Genomic DNA, 20,275 nt, shown 5'->3' with positions numbered 1-20,275 from the left:
AATGTTTGTTGATTTCATGGATAAATGAGGCATTTTAAGGGTTAGTCCTCTCATCTGAAATTATACATAGTTTGTTTATATTCAGGTTGACAATTTATTTATGTAATGATATGAGATTGTGATTGTCAGCAACATATAGAAAGTGCTAAGCATGAGACCCTCCTGGAAAATTAAAAAAAAACAATAGACTAGATGAGAAGTAGAGGAAATTTTATAGTCTCAGGAATGACAATGCTTCGGTAATTATACAGCCAAAGATAGTAAGTATGGCAAGTAATAAGCATGGGCCAGTAAAAAGGACAAAAGAGGGAATTTGAGGTTGTGAAAAAAACACAAAGGGGATGATTAAGATATATATGGGAAGTGAGAGTTTACTTAATGAAGCTAAAGCAATGGTATGTTGAGGAGTAATGAGGTATTTGGCTAGAAAATATGAGAATTGTGGATTCCAGTGATGAAGGGCCTTAGATGCCAGACTCAAGGATTTAGATGTCATAGACAAGAGATTCTAAGAGACTAGCATGATAAGAGAAGTGTTTGAAAGACATAATGCTGGCAGCTGTGTGCAGCATAGAATGACAGGTTCAGAAGCTAGAGGCTTAGCATATCCTAGTAAGATGAAGGTCTGCTCTTGAGAGGTTTCTAGGGTAAGGAAAAGGAAGCTATAAATGTAGGAGAGGTGGGGGCAGGACAGCATTGACTAAGGGCAGATTCAGGGTGCCAGTTAAAGGAGTAGGGTCAGTTGGCTGGGTTTAAGGCTTATTTACATTTCAGATGTCACAGACTCCCTAAGACATGCCCTCTGACATAGATGATGGGAAAGGATGAAATGTTAAGACATAAATTTGTAAACTTCAGGAATTACCAACATGAGTGTGATAGCTGAAAACTGCAAGAATGGGTAATAGAATCCATAGAAAGAGGAGAACAAAATATTAAAGTAAGCTTTGACCTCACAGGTGGGTCAAGAAGAGAGGAGGAGATGGGAAACAGTGAAACTATAGCTGAGGAAAGAGGATATCATGTTTTCAGAGGAGAAGGAAGATTTCAGGGAAACAGTCACCAACTGGGTCAACTGTAGTCAAGGAAACCAAAAAGTTGGACACGTGAAAGCTCAGGGGAAAATTCATTCATTTAGGGGCAGAGGAGGGGAAATTTTTTTTTCTTTTTTTTTTTTAACAACCTTTTTGATATTTCATTGAAAAATTTGAAGGTGGACGTTGTATTATTAATGTTTTCAAGGAGATTAATACTAATCTTAATATGGGGAGATAAATAGTGATTCTAAATAAATAAATAGTGACTTGATTCTTAGAATTTTGCTGCTGAAAGCTGTATGGTTCAAAAAAATCAGGTAATTCTAATCCTCAGATGCTGAAGATAAGCAGTTCAACTCAACTTCCAGCTAGAAGAATTGACTACATGTTAAGGGGATGAATCATTTTAAAAGGGTTGGATTGTTCTTAGTAACTTGTTACCAAGGCTTCTGGATATGTTTCTGTTGCTTTGCTTGGTTTTCAAAGGGCTGGAAGTGGAAAACAGTAAAGAATTTAATCCTGTGGAAAACAGAAAAAGAAAGCTCATTTCTATGCTCACTCAAAATACATAGGAGAAGGACATGAAAATAAGTCGGAAGTTGAAGTTGACAATTAGGCTCCTGGCTCTGTGACTTTGTCATTCACAGAGGAAGTGAAACAGAAGTGAACCTTGTTTTTTGTTTTTGTTTGTTTGTTTTAATAGGAGTCTATATGCATTTGATGACAAACAGTAGATCATGTTTAAATAAATTTTTGTAATACATGGTGAAACATGACTTCCTACTAACCTGAAGATTTATGGTCAATTTTCTTACCCAAGCTTATTGGTAATGTAAAGCTAACAAGGCTGAACGTTATTTGCACTTAACTCTTTGCAGTACCACTGTCAAATAGATATTTCATGGTGGTCACTGCTTACAGAGTCAACTGGTTTATTAAACAATTTTATCCTGGTGAAGTATAAGCATAAAATGATTATATTTTTTTCTCCAATTGCTATTTTCAACCACGCTCTGTTAAATCACTCTTTCTAGTCCTCTTAAAATTATCTCAGGTTGTTTTTGTAACTTTTCATCCATTCCAAGATATTAAAAAATCAATTCCATTCTGGAATGACGTAAGTTCAGCAACATGCCAAATTAACCCAGTTCCTCTCTTTATGTTTTGTGCTTAGTAGTCTAAGGAAACTGCATTGTGGGTCCTGTTCTTTCATTTCTTCTCCCTTTCTAATTCTGTCCTATCCCTTTCTGGGTTTCTTTTCTCCTCCTACATTGGAGCCTGGGAAGAGAAATATGAGAAAGGCCAAATGTTCATACCTGCATTCCAGAAGGCTGGCTCTCTTACGTGGAATGCAAGTATGAGTTTTTAAAGAGTTCTACGCAGGTTCCTACTCAAGGGTGCCTCTCATATTCTCTTGTTGCTGTGGTCCTCCTGGTCATAATATTAGTAAGACAACTTGAGCATGGATACCCTCCTAGGAGTTTGTATCTGAGAAGTATAGACTGCTCCAGTAGAGTCCCTGTACTGCTGTACTTCTCCAATTCATTTTTTTTTAACTAAGTAGCACTGAAGGCAGATCCCAATCCTGCTCCCCAAGGGGAAATTAGATGGATTCCCCACTTTTTTCTCATCGCTTGGCTTATTATGGTGGCTGAAAGAGTGGAATCACCATCTTTTCTCTTTTGCCCTTCAGGCAAGAGATGGCAATATCTCTCCACCCACTGTGGCTAGCTCCCTAGACCCTAGAACCTGTTGGCTTCTCTTCATCCTGTTTACACTCTTGTACACTGTTCTTTTATTAAGCCTCCTTCAACACCTATTAGAATGTATCGTGTGTGCAGTGTCATGGCTCTGACTGAAACAGATAATAAACAATCTCAACAAGTCTATACTATAAATATTTTAAGGTAAGATGTGATTTACACAAAATAGTTCTTATGAAATTTGCATCTCTGAATGTTACTAGAGAGAAAGAAAACTTGAATAGGGTAAGTTGAATTAAAATCTCAGCTCTGACATATATAAGCTCATTTGTAAAGTGGACATATACATCCCTACTTCATGAAGTTGACATGAAGATTCAATGAGATAAAGGAAACACGATTCCACACAGGTCATAGTTGATAAATATTCATTCAACATCTACATGATTCAAGACACTAAGTGCTTTCTATACAACACTAAGTGCTTTCTATACAATAAAGTGTTCTACAAATACAAGTTGATTTAATTCTTAATCTGATACAGGAGAAATATCTTGAAGTCATGAAAACATTCTTCTTTGTATAAAATGAGGAAGACCAGAGTGGACGAAGTGGAACTAGCTCTTCTTGGTGTCCTTCACTTGATTCTCTGACTGTGAAACATCAGCATAAAATCTGATTTATACTCTCTGGTAATAAGATTAGCAACACAATATGTTTTAAAACATTAAACTTGCTGGAACTTATTTAAAGTTTCTTTAAATGTTTATTTTTGAAAGAGAGAGAGACAGAAGGCATGAAGGGGAGAGGCAGAGAGACAGGTAGACACAGAACTTGAAGCGGGCTCCAGGCTCTGCGCTGTCAGCACAAAGCCCGACGCAGGGCTTGAACTCACAAACTATGAGATCATGACCTGAGCCGAAGTCGGACACTCAACCGACTGAGCCACCCAGGTGCCCCGCTGGAACTTATTTTTTTATATATGAGAACAACAAAAGTAAAGCAAGAGTACCAAACAACCCAATATAGACTGTTCCTTTTTTTTTAATGTTTATTTATTTTGAGAGAGAGAGAGAGAGAGAGAGAGAAGGGACAAAGAGAGAGGGAGACAGAGAATCTGAAGTGGGCTCTGCATTGACAGCAGAGACCCTGATGCAGGGCTCAAACCCATGAACTGCAAGATTGTGACCTGAGCTGGTCGGGCACTGAACCAACTGAGCCACCCAGGCGCCCCTAGACTATTTTTAAATGCCACTATTAATAAGTGAAAATACGGCAATTATATTGAGTATCCATAACTTAAAAAATTTTTAAGCAAATTTCAAATGGTAAATTTTAATTTTTAATTAATATTTGAATAAATATTCAAGAAACTTTGGTTAAAGAAAGAATCTTGTACAGAGCATTAGAAGGCTTGGGATTTAGATATATATTTGCCATTAACAGGGTATTGACTTTTAATAATTTAACTCTCTGAGGTCTTATTTCTAGTTCTATGGTTCAATTAATATATTTTTATGACTTATTAATTTATAAATAATATATTTGATATTCCAAAATTCCTAATTCAATGCAGGTGAAAAATGTGTTAAACTCAGCGCTGCTCTGGGGAGAGAATGGGATAAAGAAGGTCTAGTCCTGTCCTCAATGAGTTAGAAGGAATAAAATGTCAGTGCCAGTAAGAAATAAATTCTGTAACTGAGATTAATAAAGTGCTTAATGAAACTGCCAAAAGGAGCATTTTTTTTTCCTACTTGAGGGAAATGACATTGCAGGGTAGATAGCTTTTATATATATCAGTATTCTAGCTGAAAATTGTCTTACAGAAAAACCTTGCATTAAAAAAAATATTTCCTCAAAACCATTTGCATCTTTTGGGGTGGGGGGATGAAAAGAAAATTTTAACTTGATAATTTTTGATATCTGGTAAAAATGAATATTTGATTTTCTTTTAATAGATTTTGACCTAATGCCTGACAAGTGCATTACTTCATTAAAATAGTTCTTTAGAATTAACACCAAAGTGGAGACTTCTGCTTTTCCTATTCAGTATTTCATCAAGGATCCTAGCTCTGCACTTTAAACATAGGGAAATACACAGTTTGTGCATAGTCACCTGAGGACCCCTACTTGATGAGCTTGGAGATATACCAAAACCTGCAATAATAATAATTACAAATTTGAAAACAATATTTATTTATGTACTTATTTTGAGAGAGGAAACATGTGAGCAGGGGAGGGGCAGAGAGAGAGGGTGAGAGAGAATCCCAAGCAGGCTCCAAGCTGTCAGTGCAGAGTCTGACGTGGGGCTCAAACCCACGAACCCATGACCTGAGCCAAAATCAAGAGTCAGACACTTAATCAACTGAGCCAGCCAGGCATCCCTGCAATAATAATAATTTTTTAATGGGGCGCTTGGGTGGCTCAGTCACTTAAGCATCTGACTTTAGCTCAGGTCATGATCTCATAGTCCGTGAGTTTGAGCCCTGCGTTGGGCTCTGTGCTGACAGCTTGGTGCCTGGGACCTGCTTCAGATTCTGCGTCGTCTTCTCTCTCTGCTCCTCCCCTGCTCACATGCTCTCTCTCGAAAATAAATAAACATTAAAAATTTTTTTTTAAATAATAATTAAAAAATGCTCAAATGTTACTGTACCACTGTAGTAAGACTCTAAATTTAAATTATAACCACAGGCATCAGGGTGTTCTATATTCAAGTATGTGCTGAAATTTCAGTGTTTGGAAAATTTTTAATTCCAGAAGGGAAGATGATCTTTTTGTTACTTGAAGTATAATTACAATACAATATTATATTAGCTTCGGTTGTACAACATACTGATTTAAAAAAAATTTTTTAACGTTTAATTTATTATTGAGAGACAGAGAGAAACAGAGCATGAGCATGGGAGGGGCAGAGAGAGGTGGAGACACAGAATCTGAAGCAGGCTCCAGGCTCCAAGCTGTCAGCACAGAGCCGGATGTGGGGCTCAAACCCACAAACTGTGAGATTATGATCTGGGATGAAGTTGGTCGCCCAACCGACTAAGCCACCCAGGCGCCCCTATATTGATTTCATAATTCTATACGTTACTCAGTGCCCACCATGGTAAGTGTAGTCACCATTTGTCACCATATAACGTTTTTACAATATTATTGACAATATTCCCTATGCTGCGTCTTTTTTCATCTCTGTGACTTATTTATTTTATAACTGAAATTTTGTATTTCTTAATTCCCTTTCTGTTTTTCCTATCCCCTCTCCCAGATTATACTTTAACTATAAGAATTCTTCAGGGTCCCACTTATATTGGTCAAATATATGATGTAATTGTATGTAATACGTATAAATACGTATATTTATAAATTAATTTTTAGACTTGCAACTCAACTTTGTTATGTTATTACCAGTGTTTCTAAAATCACGGGTATATTTATTCTATATCTGGACTTACATTACAATTGTACCGGAACAGCTACCAACGTAAAAGAAATATGTGAAGTACCCTTGTATAAAGTGAAACATAATAGCTAATTTAATTTTGAGTAAGTGCATATTTTATACATTGCTCCTTGCTTAAAACAAAGACACACTTACATGATCATTAAATTTCAAGGTCTTGAAAAGCCCTAATAAGAAGTTTCTTCTTTGGTGTATAAGGTGGCTGGGCAAAAGTGGTGGTGGTGGTCAGTGTGTGTGTTTTGGAGGGGGAGTAGGAGTTCGCAGCCTTCCTTCTCCCTCCCCTCCGGAAAGAACAGGTATTGCCAGTTTATCGTGTCTCCCTCTCCTGCCCTCTAAAAAGAAGAGTGCAGTTCTCTTGAGTAATGCTATCATAGAGCCCCTAACTGCATTCCCCCAGAGGGATGTGCAGGTAGAAGGAAATGTGACGTGCCGGAAGAGGCTCTCTGGTGGGGAGGAGAAAAGTGGTTGAGGGAACTAGATCATGGAGAGAAGTGAGTCCTTTTGCACTAAGAATGTCAGAGGTATCTGGGCACTTCAAGGTGTTAAAAAAAGAAACAGGATTATAATTGGCATCATCTCGAACCATGTCCTGGATTGCTTAATGTTTTCAAAATGAGCTACTCATGATTAGAGTTTGTGTTTAGGGCATGCTGTACTCAATCACATGGAGCATGGCAACAGGTTATATATGTAAGACAGACTCCTTTATAATAAAGGAAGAATAGTCCTTCAAGATGCTTGGCATACAGTAGATGCTGTATAAATATTAGAAATTATGAAGAATTCTCTTCAAGAAGACAGGCTTACAAATTGCAGGGTACTTGAAAGAATCTCTTTGAAAAAGGATTATTTTATTTTCATTATAACAACACTACAAATTCCTTGTATTTTCTTTTCTTTCTTTCTTTCTTTCTTTCTTTCTTTCTTTCTTTCTTTCTTTCTTTCTTTCCTTCTTTCTTTCTGAGAGAAAGAGAGAGAACATAGGGGAGGGACAGAGGGAGAGACAGAGAGACAGAGAGAGACAGAGGGAGAGAGAATCCCAAGCAGATTCCATGCCCAACTTGGACCCTGATGCAGGGCTCGGTCTCACCACTGGTGAGATCATGACCTAAGCTGAAATCAAGAGTTGGACTCTTGAACAACTGAACCACCCAGATGCCCTTGTATTTTCTAATCTGTTTAATTTCCTGTTATTTCAAGTAGTATTCTGTACGATAATATTCTAGCACATGAAATAATTTGGGCAACCTCATGGAATTTCCTAATTTACAATTTGGCCTAAAGCAAACTCTTATGTACATTTACGTTCTTTTTTAAAAAGCATAATTATTAATTATTAATTTCTCCAGAATGTATTCTCTTCATGTGAAAGACCTAAATTATTAAAACTATAAAAACTACTGCAGATATAGCACATTTATAAAATCCAGTGTTACAGAAAGTGTGGGGGAAATTTGCATACTGTTGGGAATATTAATAGGAGGATATGAACAATATATACCAAAAGCTTTAAAATGGTACAAATCCTTTGGCATAACCAATTAAGTTCTAGAAATTTATCCTAAGGAAATAATTAAGCATGAACTTAGAGATTCACCTACAAGATGTTCTGTATTTATTACTTATTTAAAAATTATGACAAAAAAATTAAAACAGATTAATAAATAAGCCAAAATTTATCTACTATACAGTAGAATTCAGCCACTAAAAAGTATATTACAGGTAACTTTGGTATTTTTTAGCATGTAAATAACACATGAATAAATGTTTAAATGGTATTTAAATAGAGTAAAAAGTTAAAGGCTCAAATTGCTATTTTCAGTAATGAAAATTATGAACAACCCTCCCACTAGGGACATCTATGAAGCTGACAAAAAAATTTTTTAAACACCTTCAAAGTATGAAAACCTTCACAAAATGGTAAGAATTTATGGAACTAGTTTCTAATATAGCTCGTAATAAAGAAAGCCAAACGACAGTGAAATAAAAATATCATTGTACTGGCAGAAAATAATTTCCAACTTTGAGTTCCATACTGAGAAAAGTATTTTCCACAATGGAGGCAAGAAAAACAAACAACCAAACAGACAATTTCAAGAGAAATTTAAAAATCTGCTTTGGGCAGAAGGAAAATTATCTCAGATGGAAGTCAGAAATCTAAGAATAGGAAAGAACACAGCAGTGATGGTAAATATGTTGACATATATAAATGAATATTAACTGTATGTAAAAATAATGATGACCTGAAGTTTCTTAAAAAAGAACTAAAATAAATAAAAAAATAACAATTAGTTGAGAAGGGAGTACAAAGAAACTGTTGTTAAGAATTTGTCCAAGAATAGGGCCAACATATTGATTAACATTAAACTTTATAAATTAGGAATACATGTAGGAATTCATAGACTATGAATTAAAAGCAGGTGAATTGCATATATAACTTCCAAAAAGAGAACAAATTTAAAATATTAAAAATGTATTTAAAAGAAGAGCAGAGGAAATAGAAAAGTGTGATAAATGGAAAGCACAAAATAGGTTAGCAGACTAAAAGCCACATGATGTACTCTATATTAAAAGAAAGAGGATTGAGTGCTCCAGTTAAAAGACAAATATTGTCTAATTGTATAGTAAAAAAAAAAATACAAACATGAGATTAAATCATATGAAATTGCTAATGGTTGATAATTTTCAGACCATAGGCATTGCGATTTCATTTGATTCAGCTAAAATATTATTTGGAGGGGCACCTGACTGGCTCAGGTCATGAACTCATGAGCTGATGAGTTTGAGCCTGGCGTCGGGCTCTGTGCTGACAGCTCAGAGCCTGGAGCCTGCTTCGGATTCTGTGTCTCCCTCTCTTTATGCCCCTCCCCACTCACACTCTGCCTCTCTCTTTCTCTTAGAAATGAATAAATATTGAAAGAAAACGTTAAAAAATAAATAAAATGTTATTTGGAAGAGACACATATAAACTGTTAGGACAGAGAAACATTTAAGTTAAAAGAATGGAAAAGATAGCTGTGCAAACTAAACTAAAATAAAGCCGATTTATCTAGATTCATAGACAAAATAGAATTAAAACCAGAAAGCATTATCAGAGATGAAGAGAGTCAGTAATGATCGAATTTCATTTCAGTGAGTCATCACAATTTATAATTTGTCAGCACCTAATTACAGTAGTCTCAAAATATAGAAAACACAATGGACAAAAATACAAAATTGACAAATCTAAATCAGAATAGGGTAGGTTAGCATGAATTTCTCAGTGATTGAAAAGACAAAGAAAAAACCAGTAAAGAAATCTGACGTTTAAATTTTCTGATTTGAACAACATAATTAACAACAAATTAAGGGGTGACTATAGAACATTATCTGCAACAACTTCTATATAAGCCCTAGTGGTGCACACCAAAGGAAGAGATAGTGAACTTGAAACGGATCAACAGGATTCCATAGGAATTTAAGAAACAAAGACAAAATTAAAAATAAAGGAAACCAAATGTTGACCTGTGAAACTGGAAACAACCCAAAAGAATACACAAATAGTAGAATATAGAATATACTATAAATGTAGAATACATAAATAATCATATCATATATTAATAGAAGAAAGCTCCAGAAACGTATTTACCAAGGAGTTAACAGATAATAGGTAACAATTATTGTCTCTTTTTCTTTTATTTTTCTATATTGTCAGTTTTTCATTAAATATTTGTTGAATAATCTTTGTAAATAAAAAGCTTATTTTTCATTTACCAAAAACAAAATAAGGGACAGATTATTCTAATATTTAAATGAGGCACTATCTTTTCAAGTGTGAGGCAGAGATAAGCTGTATGAGAATCATTTCGGCTATTTTAAGAATTATCTCGGCTATTTATCAAAGCTTCATGCCAGACCTACAATCAGAATATTTGGGGGTTGTGCCTGGGAATCTGTAGGTTAATATTTTGACATTCAAGTTAGAGAACCACGGAAATAGAAGAAAAGTGACAATGGTTAAATATGGGAAAGCTAGCAATAATCTCAATGATTGATGGTTGTAATAAATGCCACATAGATCTCCTTCACTTTAATCCACTGATATGGCAAGATGAATCAATTGTGGATATAAAATCTATTATTTTGCTGTCATATTCTCAGAGGATGGTTCTGTGATTTCAGAAATAGAACACCATAATGGAATTAATTTTGATATTCACAAATAGTGATGATGTATTTAGCTTTAACTTATGTACCTCTGAAACCATGATTTTGAGGGGTTATTTTGTTATTACTTCAAGCATACAGGGCTTGACATTTTATCAAATTCTTAACTGTAATTAATTTAGATATACACTTGTGTATTCCTGCATATGCCTAGCTAAATACTATGATTTGGAATATATATTTTGAGTCGGTTGGAGGGGATGGTATTTTTAACAGAGGCTCTAAATAATAGGCACTAAAAGAATGGTTTCCAATTTCTAAAAACAAATAAAGTAAAGCTCAGTAGTTTGATAGATGTCTATGAAGTATTACCAAGATTTCCTTACACTGCATACTAAGGAAACTTAGCCAAAGTTCAAAGGGGTAGGTAATAGCCTTTATTTTGCCAGAAAGTTCTATAATTCAGGTGAATAGATGCAGATAGTCTCAAGTATAGGGGATTGCATCATGCACAATGCAGTTTAGTAGAAATAGTGTGACATAGTGCTTAGAAACATTAGTTCTGGGATGCAAACTGGTGCAAGCCACTATGGAACACAGTATGGAGATTGATCAAAAAATTAAAAATAGAATTACCATATGATACCACTACTGGGTATACACAAAGAAAATGGAAGCACTAATTTGAGAAGATATATGCACCCCTATGTTTATTGCAGCATTATTTATAAGAGCCAAGATATGGAAGCAACCCATGTGTCCATCTATAGATGAATGGATAAAAAAGAGGTAGTGTCTATATATAGTGGAATAAATGGATTATTACCAATATCACTAAGTTGTAGCACATCTGTATTAGCCAAGTTTTGCTAGAGAAACAACCAATAGGAACCTACACAGAATAGTTATGCACAAATATAAATGTATATACAGATACAGATATAGTTGTGACATATCTATAATGTATACAGATGCATGTGTGTATGCATTTATGGGTGGGGGAGAGATTATAGGAATTGCATCATGCAGTTATGGAAGCTGAGGAGTTCCATAATCTGCCATCTGCGAGCTGGAGAAACAGGAAAGCCAGTTGTGTAATTCAGTGATGTCCTAGGGCAGGAAAGGTGATGTCCCGCTCAAGCAAACAGCAGCTTCACCCTTCCTACACCCTTGTGTTCTATTCAGGGCCACAAGGGGTTGGATGATGTCCACCTGCCCTGGTGAGAGTGATCTTCTTTACTCAGTCAATGGATTCTAATGCTGATCTCTTTTGGAAACACCCTCACAGACATGCCCAGAAATAATGTTGATCAACTATATAGGCCGCCAATAGCCTAGTCAATAAACACATAAAACTAACAATCACAACATCACATTTGCATTTTCCTGTTAATGAAAGTGTATTTATATCTGTGATTGTTTTTCTTACATATTTGTCTTAAAAGTTTATTTGTTAGAACTCTTCACCGGGAGGGTTTTATACATGTCGGAAGAAATATTTTGATATGCAGCTTGGGGTGAGGGCATGACATCCACACGGGGCATTTCTGAGAACTGTCTTGTCTTTCCTTAGAATTCGATTCCAGTGCCAGTCACTTTAACCCTCTTCTGTTAGTTTCTTTAGCCATGTCAGCTCCATCATTTTCCTTTTGTAAGCCTCCCCTCCACATCTCCTCTCTTGGCATCTGACTCTACTGTGAACTAAAATTTGATTTTCTTTGGTGTCTTTAAATTTCACTTTCATACTCATTACCAAACTTGACAAATGTTCTTGGATGCTGCTTCTTTTAGAGGACCTAGAAGTAGTCTAAATTTTAAATAATTCCCCTGATACATGGGGTGTATAAAATACACATATCGATGTGTACATCTACATATGCAGATGGTCCCCAACTTACAGTGTCTCAACTTAACAATTTTTTGACTTTATGATGGTGCAAAAGTGATACGCATTCCACTGAAACCATTCTTCCAGTTTTTGATTTTGGTCTTTTTCCTGGAAAGCAATATGCAGTATGATGCTGTGTTGTGATGCTGGGCAGTGGCATCAAGCCACAGCTCCCAATCAGCCACGCAGCCATGAGAGTAAGCTATGATCCACTTATAGCCCATACATTCTGTAGCCATACAGCCATTCTGCTTTTCACTTTCAATACAGTATTCAGTAAATTACAGGAAATATTCAACACTCTATTATAAAGTAGACTTTGTGTTAGATGATTTTTTGTCCAACTACAGGCTAATGAGGGTTTATCTGAATGTAGCCTCACCATTAATCAAGAAAGGTCTGTGTATAAAATCCTATACATGCACCCCCTATACATATATACTCACTTGGCTTTATAGTCGTGGATAAGATAGGTAAATTTAAGGATACTCTATAGGATTGAGACATTGCTTTGAATACCCTGATAGAACCCTTGATAAAGGGTGCTGGGACTTTAGCAACCCAAGGGGAAAATGACATGTCATAAAAACAACAACAACAACAGTATCTGAAAACATCCTTTTTGTTTTAGTTCTCTTTCCTTACCACCCTTCACTGTATAAAGTTTAGGAGCTTACATTAAAATTGATTCTGATTGACCGTGAGAGAGTGAAACAATTCTGAGTGACTGTGAGAGAAAATCAATCAGGATTTTCTTCCCCACCGAGAGTGACATGAGATGGCATCACTAGACAGGGACACTTCAAAGACCCATGTGGTTGATGAATTAATGAAGAAACAGTAATTACTACCTCGATCAAAATATGGCTGTTTATTGTCCAGCCCATTCATGCAAGTCATGACACTTGTCACTATCAATTACTGCCAATTGCAAAGGAATAACAAGGTTTTGTTAACGTTAGCATCTCCTAATCGGTGGGACATATTACAAATAGTAACATCAAAAATATCACTTCAGGAATTAAAAATGCTCCTTTATTCTGGTCCTCTGCAGGCTCCAGAAGGGCCGTTCTGGGGAGGACATGAGGCACAAGGTATAAGGCCACAGAGAGGAGCCACAAACTATCAAGGAGATGTGGATGTAGAGGTAAGAAGTTAACAAAACACTTCATACTCCCTGTGACCAGCCTTACCCAAGAATGTGCAAATACCGTCGTTCTTGGGAAGAATTAGTCCCGCTCAAGGCTTCTGTCAAGAAAGTGTATCCCCAACTGAAGTTACCAAGGCCTCACCCACCATAGCAGGATCTTAAGGAGCTCTGGGGTATCCGCCATAGGAGATTACATCCTTGATCTCAAGGTCTTTCCTGCTGGTGTTCCTCTGATCATACCTCTTTCTGTAACACAATGTCTACTAAATGGTACACTCATGGTCTCTTCAAGTGTGCACTAAGCGTTACTAAAAACAGAGAGTTTAGGGTTGGTAAGCAGACCGGTTTATGACATCAATTGCTCATTGTCTATTCACATGTGTCTCAAAAGTACCCCCTTTGCATCTGATGACCTTTGGACACATTTCCCAGTCCTGCTCATTATGACTTGCCTGCTGTCCATTTTAATCCTTTACTGTAGATATGCTTGTCATGGCCCTGCAAATCCTGGGACAACGATTTGGACTTCAGTGCCCCTTTACTTGAGAGCAGGGATCAACAGGGGCACCTGGGTGGCTCAGTTGGTTAAGCATCGACTTCGGCTCGGGTCATGATCTTGCAGTTTGTGGGTTCGAGCCCCGCATTGGGCTCTGTGCTGACAGCTCAGAGCCTGGAGCCTGCTACGGATTCTGTGTCTCTGTCTCTCTCTGCCCCTCCCCCACTTGTGCTCTATCAAAAATAAATAAAATGTAAAAAAAAATTTTTTTTTTAAAAAGAGCAGGGATCAACAGAATCCACTCTATACATAGTCCTACTCTAAAGACTCCAGTCTGGGCAAAACTCTGGGTTCTAATCACACTATTAATCTAACCCAAATTCTCATGGTATTTTATTTATTTGGCTCAGATATATTACTATGGACAGGAACTTCCTTCCATACTCAACTTATTTTATTCATCTTTCTGCCCCCGAAGATCACTACATACTCACATTCGTTTCTAGATGAACCTTCCTTCCTTCACTTGACCTCACACCTTGGAGAAGCAGTATCATATTGAGTCAAGGATTCAAATGCCCTTTTCTCAGTACTAGGTCTCCTATGTTAATGGGTTGTATCAAAGCCTTAAGATGAGGAAAGATGCAGGAGATGAAGCTGAAAACTGTAGTGGAGTTTTGCTCTATAGCACCTTGCCTATTGAAATCGACAAACTCATCTTTTTTACGTATAGGACCCTGTCTCGGACTCTGTCTCGCCTCCAGATGACCTAGTTTGACCTTGGCTAGTAGCCCTTTTCTTTCATTTGTTCTTGGCTCTGACAGTCAGGCTGTCTCTTGAGTTCCTGCCCTGGTTTTTAGACCACAAATAATAATAACTTGTTTTGTATTGGTCTTTTTACCCCATAGTTAAAATATTTTGTAAGATTCAGACTGATCTGGGTTCAGATCCACTTTGTGCTTTTTACTAGCTCAGGGAATGTAGATAACCTAACCCTTATGAACTTTAGTTATCTCCTGTGTAAAATAAGAGTGGGAATGGGTAAGTTTCAGGGTTTTTGAGGCATTAGCAGAAACTCAATAAATGGCAGACATTTATGTTATTGTAATCGTTTTTATTATAATACTCCGCATCTCCATTTACTACCTGTCTCCAGAAACAGTGTTCAATTCTTTCTGGCTGTCTGCTCTTTCCTCCTCTCACTATTTGTTCCTTACTGACCTCCATCAACTTTAAGTTATAACGAACAGTTTTGGGTTCCCATTTTGGAAATTTTGTCCTCAAATACCCTAACTTATCTGTGAGAGTTCACTCACAGTAATCTTGTAGCTTGGAGTGATTTGTTTCTCATTTCCTGGTAAGCACCTTTTGTCTTGGCATATTATTAACATACCTTTTTTGAGTTCCTGTACTCAATTTCCAAAGTGTAGAGTGGGGGCTTCCACACACATTCAAGCAATGCCCTGACACCAATTGGATGTCCTACAATTCAACTCGATTCTGACACTACCTACCCAGAGATGGCATCAGATTCCACAGGTTGAAGACTGCCTCACCCCTTAAACACCAGTCACAAATGCAAATTGTCACTTGTGCTTCTGACCAACTGACTATGAATCAGGTTCCCACAAACGCCTCCTCAGATTTGATTAATTTGTCAGCGTGGCTCAGAGAATTCAGAGAAACTTTTTATTTACTAGATCATCAGTCTATTATAAAGGGATATAACTCAGGAACAGCAAGATGGAGGAGATGCATCTTGTAAGGCATGTGGGAAGGGGCCCAAACTTCTACCCTCTCCAGGCACGCACTTGCCCCACATGTCCCCATCTTCGCCAACCCAGAAGCTCTCCAAACTCCATCCTTTTGGGTTTTTATGGAGACTTTACTACATAGGCAAGATTGATTAATTCAGTGGCTGTTGGTGATTAATTCAACCCTCAGCCACTGTCTTCCCTCCCTGGAGGTTGGGAGGTGTGAGTGAAAGTTCCAACCTTCTGATCACGTGGTTGGCCCCACTGGCAACTAGCCCCCATCTTTAAGTGCTTTCCCAAAGTCACCTCATTAATATAACAAAAGACACCTTTATTACTCTTCATCGGAGGAAATTCCAAGGGTTTTAGGAATTTTGTGTATGAAATGGGGACAAAGACCAAATACATATTTCTTATAAACAATGATCATAATATTGCAATATCCTCTTACTCTCAAAATACTTTAAAATATATGATCATCCAATGCTGACCAGACCCTGCCTTGCTTTTGAGCTCTGTGCTTTTTAATATTTCCCTGATTTAAGCCTGCCATTTTGATAAACATGTCCTGCTCTCTCTTTAGTTCATGCTTGTTTGTGTGACTTATAGAACCATCCTTGAATCTTGACAAATGAGATGTGGGTTCTAGTCCTGTGTCTTCATACTCACCATCCCTGAGACCTAAGGAAACAATGTCTTAAGCTTCAATTTCTGCATCTCCTTAAAATAAAGTGATGGTAACGTTGCCTTGTTCCTCACAGGGTTGTTACGAAGCTAAAGCTAAGTATGTGTGAAAGAATTTGGTAACTGGTAAAACATGTACAATTATAAGGACGATTCTGGCGGGCTGCTTCCCAGACATTCTTGGACTCCTACTAAAAAAGGCAATGCTACACACCAAGGAAACACATAGTTTGTTGATACATGATTCTGTCACTAAGGTGTGCAATAAAAACCTAAAGTGAAGCTCAGGTAAATACTTCTGGTTGTTATATGTTTGTGAAGTTCAGCCATTTTCATTCTAGAAAAAAATTCTCCTTTCCTATAAGGAACTATTTTTGTTGGTGGAATCATGAGCAATGAAGAAAAAAGATGGGAATTTGTAGAAAGCTGAGAATGAAGGAGTATCTGGACACAGTGATACTATGATCCTCTTCAGTCGCATTGTTTAACTGAGTCATGTCCCTGGAAGATGACAGGCTGTTGGAGGTTCACACTTGATGGGAGTCACGTCAGGATCACAATCTTGTGCAAATGTGTATAGTTTCATCCCCTCGCTTCTCTCACAGGGATTGAATATTAAGTTATGCTGAAGCCATCGTATTGCAGGACTGGATTAAACCTCTGTCTCTTCATTCCATTTCCCTTCACTGAAAATCTGGGGCACAACTCGTGCCTTCATTAGTGCCTGATGGAAGAGTTGAAACTCCCTGGGCTTTCTTTGAAAAATGCCATGTCTAATATTCTGCTACGGATGTTTGCCTTGAGTCACATACGGAACTTATGTAGAATTATATGTGGGCTAGTGGTGAGCATTGCTTTTAGAAGATAAGGAATCATTTCACATTATTCTTATTTTACTTTAATGCTTGGGGTCCTTTTAGCCAAGCACTAGCATTTAACTCTGAAGAAGCAGTGGTAAAAATGCAAATAAATGGCCCCCCAAAATTATGTTTTGACCTCCAGGAAATTCATCTAAGAGTAGAAAATTATATTCAGAATCAAACATTTCCTTAAGCATCTGTATTATCATTATGTTTTGTAAAATTTCAAACTTACTTTTACCTTGAAATGGCCTGTGAAGTAGTATTTGTTAAATATACATTTAGTGTAGCGTATGATTTAGAAATTTTTATTATTTATTTTTATTATTAAAAAAATTTTTAACATTTAATTTTGAGAGACAGAGAGAGACAGAACACGAGTGGGGGAGGAGCAGAGAGAGGCACTCACAGAATCGAAAGCAGGCTTCAGGCTCTGAGCTCTCAGCACAGAGCCCACCATTGGGCTCAGACCCAGGTACCGGAAGATCATGACCTGAGTCGAGGTTGGAGGCTTAACAAACTGAGCCACTCAGGTGCCCCAGAAATTTTTATTTTAAAACAGCACGAATATGTTGAACAATTGGCAATGGAAATCATTGGTGGGTTTCTTAACTACAGCAACACCAATTACTTGGAAGAAATTTGGTGGAAAAAATCAATAAAATATGATGTGATTCTTCTACATCTATATTCTTTTTTTTCAGACCCTTTTGTTGTTGATTACAATCTTTAAGACATTGGAAAATTATTAGTATGTCCACATCTTAAATGAGTTTGCTCATTTGTTGAATGGGATGGTTTTAAGGATCAAATAATTGAATCTATGTGCATGGCACATAGAGAGCATTTCATAAATGTCAGTCATTATGATTATTTAAGATAAGTACATAAAATCTCATATCTTTGATAGGATACTTTTGTTTCTAAGACTTAAATATCAGTGTGAACAAGTATATTTTTTAGAATCATTGTTTTACTTTCACCAAAAAAATCTACTTTTCTGTTGGAAACCATATTTCCTATTGTCTTTAGTTTTAAACCACTTTGGTGTTAAAAGTGTAAGTAATCAATGGTTTTTGGATGCCTGCTATGAGTCAAGTACTTTCCAAGTCTCTCTGAGGGATTTAAGCATAAAAAACACCATCATTTCCCTTAACTACTTAGAATTTATTGGCAGGGATAAGTATATTAAAAAGCAAGTATATTATAAAGCAGAGTGGAAAAAATGCTTTAAGAGAAACATAGATCAAAATGATTAAGAAAGCAGAAAAAATACAGATTACACTCTTAGAACATGGAAGAACTTCAGATATTAGTAGAAGTTTGGTTCAGGAAGAACATTTCAGGCAGAGGAACAATGAAAGCAAAGGCATTGATGCATGAACGTGCATAGCATGTGTAGGGAAAACGTGAGGTGCTTGATACTGATGCATGGCAAGGAAAGGGGTATAATGTTGAAAAGTTGGAGCATGTCTCAGGACCGGTCAGGTCCAGATCCAAAAGGATGAGGGCAGGAATAATATGATCATGGAAGCAGTGGGGGTGGGGAGTTGGGGGCAGCTAAGGGAAAGTTTGTAGAGACAGAAGTAGTAGGGCTTCAGAACTAATTGAATGTGAAGAAAAAAGAAAAGGTGAAGTTGACCCTGATTCTGTAGCCTTATATGCCTGAAATATTAATGATGCCATTACAATGAAGGTTTGGTGCGGCAGGTGATAACCATGTCAGCTTTAGCCATATTAAGTTTAAAAAACACTGGTAGGGATTTTCTGGGGAAGGCATCTGAGGGTTGAAACCCTGGTCTTGATATCCAGAGGAGTGTTCAGGCTTCAGTGATTTGGGAGTAATACACACAGTAGTGATAGTGATGCTTTAAGAATAAATGAATGAAAGCCCTTCAATAATTCCAACAACCTCTACCATAGATAAAGCCAGTTTTAAAAATTGGTTTAAGTTTAACTCATAAAATCATATTATTATTTAAGTCCCTGCTTAACAATTTATGAGATTTTATTTTATGTATATTTTATTTGTAGTCCATGATTTTTAACTTTTTATTTCTCTTTGTTTCTTCTCTTTCTCCATTCCTTCACACTAAATTTCTTTGTTCTTTCTGATTCCCTTTATCTTTCATCTTCTAATGTAATAAGAGATAAATTTCTAATTTTGGACCATAAGTCCATGATATCCTGTATGATTCACTATAATGTTTTGAACATCAGTTATGAAAATATGGAAATGTGTTAGTATATTTTTGAAGGATGTTTCCAAAAGCCTACAATCTACAACCTCGGCCAAAGTTGGACTTAGGAGATTTTCCTATTTCTAGATACACAAAACCTAGCTTTTCTCCTTAGAGATAACAGATATTGAGCAACCATTGGGTACTATGTTCCAGGTACTAAGGATATAAGCTGAATAGCACATGGTCCCCTTTTATTAGCAGCTCACTTTGTATTGGGCTTTCAAGACAGAATTTGCTTGAAACTTTTTTCTTCCCCAGAGCCCTCATTTCAAGCATTGGTGTTTGCCATTTCATTGTATATGAATGCATTTAATTCCACAGTTTAAATTGTCTTTATCACCTGTGGTTTGTTGCCTCTTTGTTCTATGCCAGATTATTCTTGAAATGGATGATACACTCTCTTTATGTTTTAAATGTCCCAGCAAGTATATAATAATAGCATGAAAGAATCATGAAAATGACCAAAATCTAGACATTTAAAATTATTGAACATTTTTCTCTTGTATCTTTTTATCTTAACCACAGTATTTCTGGAGCTTATTCTTTGTACCTGACACTAAAGTATTTAGTATCAATTTGTTTGATTATCTAAATCTTCTAAAATCATCTTATTGGCGGGGCACCTGGCTGGCTCAGTTGGTAGAACATGCAACTTTTAATCTCAGGATCGTGAGTTCAACCATGGAGCCTACTTAAAAAATAAAGAAATAAAGTCATTTTGCTGGTATATGAGAAAGAGAAAGAAAAATTTTTGATTCTCTGCCCTTTTGAAATCTTTACTAGAAATACAGTCAGTGTACAGAAAAGCAGATTTTAATTTATTGAAAAAGGTCAGTGTGAAATGTTTAGAGCAGGGT

The 20,275-nt window shown here is 36.6% G+C and overlaps 1 long non-coding RNA gene across 1 annotated transcript in view; it reads left to right on the top strand.

The window, feature by feature from the left end:
- The window catches only part of LOC123606772, a 238,143-nt gene that overhangs the window by 75,750 nt on the left and 142,118 nt on the right, over positions 1 to 20,275 (top strand). Inside the window, exon 3 of the long non-coding RNA XR_006716494.1 lies at positions 13,286 to 13,378. This is a non-coding gene — a long non-coding RNA (uncharacterized LOC123606772). The remainder of the gene's footprint in view (positions 1 to 13,285; positions 13,379 to 20,275) is intronic.

This window comes from Leopardus geoffroyi, chromosome A2 (genome assembly GCF_018350155.1).
Source record: "Leopardus geoffroyi isolate Oge1 chromosome A2, O.geoffroyi_Oge1_pat1.0, whole genome shotgun sequence".
NCBI classification, from domain to species: domain Eukaryota; kingdom Metazoa; phylum Chordata; class Mammalia; order Carnivora; family Felidae; genus Leopardus; species Leopardus geoffroyi.
The sequence above is the reverse complement of the archived record's forward strand: the minus strand, read 5'-3'. Positions and strand labels throughout refer to the sequence as shown.